The 7270-nt window shown below is 40.0% G+C and overlaps 1 pseudogene; it reads right to left on the bottom strand.

Moving 5' to 3' along the window:
* Positions 1-327: 327 nt before the first annotated feature.
* Positions 328-3292, bottom strand: LOC117573122 (putative nuclease HARBI1; annotated as a pseudogene).
* Positions 3293-7270: the final 3978 nt, after the last annotated feature.

The following is a 7270-nucleotide window of genomic DNA, read 5'->3' as shown; positions in this document are numbered from 1 at the left end:
AGATCATCGAGGGAGTTGGCGCTCTGGCATATGGAACACCAACCACCATGGTAGAAGAAGAGGTGGCTAAGGAAAAAGTTGAGGAGATAGCCACAGAGGAGGTGGAGGAACCGAGGAGAAAGCGTCGCGAAGTCTGTACGTAGCTCAATTAGATGAAATGAAATAAATGAATTTAACAATGTCTGAGCATTTCCAAAAAATGGAAAGTCTTCAACAAGAAGACTTAAATTTAAAAAAGGAGCTACTTTCAAAATTTGAACAAATTTAAAAAAAAAATGAATAAATACATTTTAATAACTGCAATGAATAATTTGTTTATTTATTTTGTTATATTGACAGAGATAGAGCAATTTCGTCGCGTACAGATGGTCCGTCATCATTTCCTTCAATGTCATTATCATTCATAGCATGTTCAATATCCTCCAATTGAAAGTCGTCACTTATTGACAAATTCCGTCTTCTACATACAATGTTGTGCAAAGCACAGCATACGTTAACAATTTGGCAACAAAAAATGGGCTGATAATTTAAGCATCGTTGTAAACAACGGAAACGGCTTTTAAGCACACCAATTGTTCGTTCTATTGTGTTTCTGGCTCCATCATATCTTAAGTTAAATCGATGCTGATGCGTCCCCATCTCTTCGCTCCTGTAGGGAGTTAACACGAAACTCTCCTGTGCGTAGCCAGAATCTGCCAAAACAAAATATTAATTTATTGTTCTGGACAAATATTCCCTGGCGCTTGAATGATTCCAAATAAAAGAATCATGACAGGATCCGGGGTGTGTCGCATCAATAGCGATAATCTCTATATTGTAGTTGCAAACCTGTAGGTAAAAGTAAAATCTTAACGTAACTATATCCAATTTAGACATTCTACTTACAACCATGGCGTTCATGCTGTAATAGCCCTTTCTGTTAAAAAAAAAACAGAGGCATTATTTACAGGTTTCACTTTTTTTTATATGAGTTCCATCCACGCAGGCGACTATTCTTGGCAGTTGATATTTGCTAAAGAAGTATTCGCTAGATTTCCGCATTTGCTGGCTAGACATCTGAAGGCAAAATTGTATCCTGACAAAGAAGCCTGTTCAGCAACGGAATAAATATGTGGAGAATTTTTCCAAATGTGCTTCGTCCTATGTTTATGTGATGGTCCTTGGCGATTGAAAACTGATAACACCCAGTAGCAAGATATCGCAATACAGAAACTAATTGCATTAAGTGAGACAGTGTGGTAACTTTTAAATGTGGCTTAACTGTCTCCAATATGTTTTTAATTTATCAATCCTAAATGATTGGACAAATCTGCAATAAACATTAATTAGAGGCAAAATTTTGAATGTTGCAAATGTGACTTACCGGTCGTCAGACATATTAAAAACACATGTATTACATCTTAATTGCTTAGATTTTCTTAAGTCAAATAACTTTTGCTTTCTTTTGGCTTCGAAACATGCAATTGAAAATAAAAAAGGCATTTTTACGCGTTGTTTGCTTCTGACCAAAACTCAAATCAGCTGTTTCGGCAGCAAGAAATGATGAGAAATGAAGCTTTCTGATAGCAAAACGATAACTAAAAACTTGTGAAAACCGGAGCACCTAAAAACGAAAATCTCGGTCTTGGTCTCAAAACGAAAACCAAAAGTGAAAACTGTCATTCTCTTGTGTGTAACAAAACGGTTCTTGCCAAAACCACAAAAGAAGCAGTGTTATTTTTTCCTTCCATCTAGCTTTTGCTGTCGCCCAAAATCTGGCAACACTGACTCGACGCCAGAGGTCGTTTCATTACGATTGTTCACACAACTACAAAACCACAACGACCACTCGCAATACAACCACACTCTTTCAAGGTAACCACGTACTTTTCGACACACACACGGTCACCACACACAGTAGTTTGAGATGGTGAATTTTGTTTTTTTTGCCATTTTCGTTGGTTTCTTTTTATGATTTTCTGTGTATTGATGATCCCGGTGCCTTATCAGCGAATGATGTACACATATACAGTCATATCACACATAAACTTATTGGTATAATGGTTGTAAATTGTCTCGCACAAGCGATCCCGGAGTCTTGTCAGCTGTTGATGTAGAAGTTAAGACAAACAAAAGGTCTGAGTTCGCTGACCGAATACGACACTGGCCAAATACATAGCTGAATAAGCATTTGACCGGATGTCGTTGCATAGCCGGCAACCACAGCATATTTGCGTGGCCGCTATGAAACGATCTCGTAACCATAAGTTGCGGGATTGCTTTGTTGCAAATGTTACATATGTTAGTTCATTCGAACAGAGGCACATCGGCCCTGTAATAAACAGTAATAAGAAATACTCCGCCTTGTATTTTCAAGTTCTTGGATTTCAGGTGTTAATAAATTTAATCAAACTCTTGGTTAAAGTAAAACAATCTAATTGATTTAATTAATTGGCGCCCAACCAGTGGTAATTTTGATTACCCACGCGTGTGCAAATATCGCGTTATAAAAACAAGAAATCAACAACGTTGCTCAACCAGCAACGGCAATAACACAGTGACAAACACTAAAAATAAATAAAAAAAAATAAAAAAAACAACAACCACTGAAATCAAAAACCAAAGTGACAACAATAAAAACAAAAAAAACAACAACAACCGCTAAAAATAAAAAAAAAAAAAAACAACGACAACCACAAACCAGTGACTGCTGCGCGGGAACCATACCCCATAATAATAACCACAAACCGGAGACTGCTGCGCGGGAACTATACCCTATCCTACCCTATAAAATTCTCGTAACAAGTCATGTAAGTAGAGTTCCTTGTAACAAAATGTTTTTTAGTCTGCAAAACTAACATTAAACCATAAGCCCTAAATTTTGTGACTCACAGTTTAATATTCATTGTTGAACAATAAACACCTTCTTTTGGTTGATTGTGTTTATTTTTATGTTTATTTTTAACGTCAGCAGATTATACTTTCAGTGCATCAACTCATGAGCTCAGCGTTCCGTAATTATAGAAATCGTGAACAGGAATCTAGCAGTTCAGGGTCAGACTCTGAAGACCACATTAGAATTCTTAGAGGTAGAGTTATTAGAAGTAAGCACAGTCACAGAAACCCTCAGGCAGCCATAGACCCAGAACAACTTAGAGTTGTAGTCGAGGCAGCTATCGCCAACGCTTTAGCTAAGCAAGCAATCACAAGCCAGCGGGAGAAACAAGAGCTGTTAAATAGAATCAACGAATGCTGCAATAGAGATAAGAAACGACATACGTTGCGACGAACCATTGGATGCCGTCAAATGCATATGTCTCTTGGAGACAAGCGGCGTTGGCCGCCTATAACATTTTTAAACCATATAATGGTAGTTCGCGCCATTATCAGGCGGTAATCATAATTAGGAGTAAAATTCGAGGCCCTGCCGATGCAGTTCTTGCCTCTTTTGGTACAGTTTTGAACTTTGAGGCAATCATAAGTCGCCTTGATTTCACATACAGTGAGCCTGAGTCAGGCGTGTCTGAGCTGCTTGGCTTGTTTTGAGCCTGGTCACCTTGCTTGCTACTCTGCTGCTGCTTAAAATGTGGGGACTTGGACTGTTTTGAGTTCGATTTTTGGACTTTACTTTGAATCTTCTGTTCCGCTCTGTTGGCTTTTTCTTCTAAACTTTTAGCGAAGTTGGCGACAAAAGCGTACCTTTCGTGATTCGATTCAATTTCCTGTGCAAGGGCTAAAGCCGTAGGCAGGTCTTTAGGTTTTGCAGCAAAAAGAACATCTGTGAGATTACGTCTAAGCCCGGAAACAAAAACTCGCAACGCGTCGTCGCGGAATTTGTCACGTAAGCCCTCCGCCAGGGCTGGCTCGTAACTCATGTTGACTTTGTTTATCAACAAAGTGAGTTTTTTCTCGACCTCATCATAATATTGAAGTGTCATGTTACCCTGCCTCAGCGTACCAAGTTCTTGGCTATTTTCTAGCCAGATTTGGCTATTTTGCATGACCTAAAACTAGAAACCACTCAATTTTGCTAGAGCCTGTTATGTTGGCTATTTCACAAAAAAAATTTGCTATTTTTTAGCTATTTTAAATTATTTGTAATATTTGATTATATTTATTTATTTAAAGTCGACTAAAAAAAAGTGGACCTTCAAATTTAATTTTCGGAAATCGTATATTGGCAATAGAGACTTTGTTTGTGGCTATCGATATATACACACCACGCTTACCGCCCAGCGTGACCGAATTGTGTATTTTAAATACTAAAATATTATTTACCCCTTTGTAGCTTTTGGGTACTTGGTATTTTCTCAACATCGTTTCGCGCTCGGAATGCTACCATCTCTAATTCAAATTCACTGATTATTGTGTTTGTGCGGTTGTTTCTTAAATTGCATAGACAAAAAGTTCGCGATGCTTAGTTGGAGGATTCCCAACTTAAGGACTGTATTGCAAAAGATTTAACTAACAAATCAAAAGCATTTTGCAAATATTGCAAATGCACATTAAATGCAAAGTTGTGGGACTTGAAATCGCCCGTTGAAACTAAAAAACACAAGGCAAACCTTGAAGTACGGCGAGGTAACCAAACAATAGAGTTTCCCAAAACATCTACAGAGACATTCTCAAAGGAATCTCTGCTTGTTTGTGGCTCAACACTGTTCAATCAGTTCGGTTGACCACCTTAATAATTTGTGCGCGCAAATCTTTAAGGAACGCCAGACAAAAATTCATCGAACAATGTGCATGGCAGTTATAAAAAATGTGCTGTCGCCACATTTCCAGGAATGTCTGCAAAACGACATGCAAATTCAAAATTTAGTTTATTGATTGATGAATCGACAGATATAAGCTTTACAAAAATACTTGATGAGTTTACCGCATTTTTCTAATATATTGGTTCCGAGGAGGTGGAAATTGCGCAAGTTTTAAACAATTTGCTTATCGAGGAAGAATCATTAGATTTGTACACTGAATGTACAAAAATATAAGATTTTGTTATTGAAAACTAACGGCTATTTTAATTTACTATTTTTTAAGAAATCTTGCTATTTTTGGCTACTTTTTTATGCTTTCACTGCTATAAACAACCACTAAGAGTTGGCAACACTGCGCCTGAGCCAATGGACGTAGACCCATCCTCGTCCAAATTTCGACAACAAACGGCGTTTTCAAAGCCAAGTCACTCGGGTAATAACTACACCCAAAACCAGAAACGATCCGCTTCTCAGCGCACGTCTGGACAAGCTCAGCGACAGAGAGTCGATCACATTACACCAGACACATCACAGGCACAGACGTTCCCCTCCTACAATGAAACAGCCACTGCAGCCGTCAGCAATATAGACAGCGACGCAGACTCTGACCATGACACAGTCAATTTTTTAGGGGAGAGTCCCTGCTACCGTTCATTCAGCGAAGAGTAGCAGGGGTCAGCAGAAAATTTTTAATCGACACGGGCGCTGCAAAGAGCTACATAAAGCCATTTCAGCAACTAAAATCTATTACCCCTGTCGATAAGCCATTCTCGATTTATTCAATCCATGGCTCAAACAAAATTACCGAAAAATGCTTGTTACAAATCTTCGGCGTAACCGCCCCATTTTTTTTACTAAACAACCTATCAGCATTTGATGGCATTATAGGCCATGACCTCCTAGCTCAGGCAGGAGTCGAGTTATGCTTAAAAAGCAAGCAATTAAGGGTAGGATCCAAAACCGAGGCTATCCGGTATCGTAAATGTGTAAGCGTTAATCTCACAACAGCAGCAGATATAGAAGCTCCATCATGTGTTAAAGCGAAATTCGCACAGATGCTAAAGCTCAGGGTCAAGGCATTCGCTAACCCAGACGAGGCATTACCGTTCAACACTTCGGTTGTAGCGACCATACGAACGGAGGACGAGGAGCCTGTATACTCTAAGCTATACCCTTACCCTATGGGCGTGGCCGACTTCGTCGATTCGGAGGTAAAAGACCTCCATATAACAACCCAATTTGGGTTGACAAAAATGGTGTGGACGAAATGGGTAACAAGAAAAAACGTATGGTAATAGATTTCAGGAAGCTGAACTCAAAGACCATTGCCGACAAATACCCAATGCCAAACATATCAATGATATTGGCAAACCTCGGACAAGCAAAGTACTTCACGACACTGGACCTGAAGTCAGGCTACCACCAGATAACTCTGGCGGAACGTGATCGCGAAAAAACCTCATTTTCCGTAAATGGGGGCAAGTACGAATTTTGTAGGCTTCCGTTCGGTCTGAAGAACGCGGGAAGCATCTTCCAGAGAGCCATCGACGATGTGCTCCGCACAGAAATCGGTAAGACATGCTACGTCTACGTAGATGATGTCATAATTTTTTCAAAAAATGAAAACGATCACGTCAAACACGTTGACGAGATTTTGAAAAAATTAAGTGAAGCAAACATGAGGGTCGCTAAAGAAAAATCTAAGTTTTTCAAAACAAGCGTAGAGTACCTTGGGTTTATAGTCACTGATCAGGGAGCTAGAACTGACCCCGAAAAAGTAAAGGCCATTCAGCATTACCCTGAACCAAAAAACCTATACGAGGTTAGATCCTTCCTAGGTCTACTATAGGTGCTTTGTGAAAGACTTTGCTGCCATCGCAAAACCAGTGTCCGACATCTTAAAAGGTGAAAACGGCACAATCAGCAAATATAAATCAAAGAATATTCCTGTGTCTTTCAACGAAAAGCAGCGCAACGTTTTCGAAAAACTGAGGAATATTCTGGCATCGGAAGAGGTCATGCTAATGTATCCGGATTACATGCAGCCATTCGATCTGACCACCGATGCCTCGGCGTACGGCATTGGGGCAGTCCTCTCACAGAATGGCCGGCCCATCACAATGATTTTTAGAACTCTCAAAGACAGAGAGGCGAACTACGCTACTAACGAGCGTGAAGTCCTAGCAATTGTATGGGCCTTAGCAAAGCTTCGTCAGTATGTCTATGGAGCGAGAGAAATCAACGTCTATACAGACCACCAACCTTTGACCTTTGCAGTTTCTGAGGGTAACCCCAATGCAAAGATAAAGCGTTGGAAAGCCCGGATCGACGAGACCGGCGCCCGGTTGTTCTACAAGCCCGGGAAAGATGCACTGTCACGGCAAAACGTGAATTCCCTTGTAGACAACACCCCCAGCTCTGACGTCGCTACGATACACAGCGAAGCCTCTGCCACTTACACCATTGAGACCTCCGATAAGCCAATAAATTGCTTTAGAAATCAGATCGTGATTGAGGAGGCAAGATACCCTTTA

Source organism: Drosophila albomicans, chromosome 2R, assembly GCF_009650485.2.
Source record: "Drosophila albomicans strain 15112-1751.03 chromosome 2R, ASM965048v2, whole genome shotgun sequence".
NCBI lineage: Eukaryota > Metazoa > Arthropoda > Insecta > Diptera > Drosophilidae > Drosophila > Drosophila albomicans.
The sequence above is the reverse complement of the archived record's forward strand: the minus strand, read 5'-3'. Positions and strand labels throughout refer to the sequence as shown.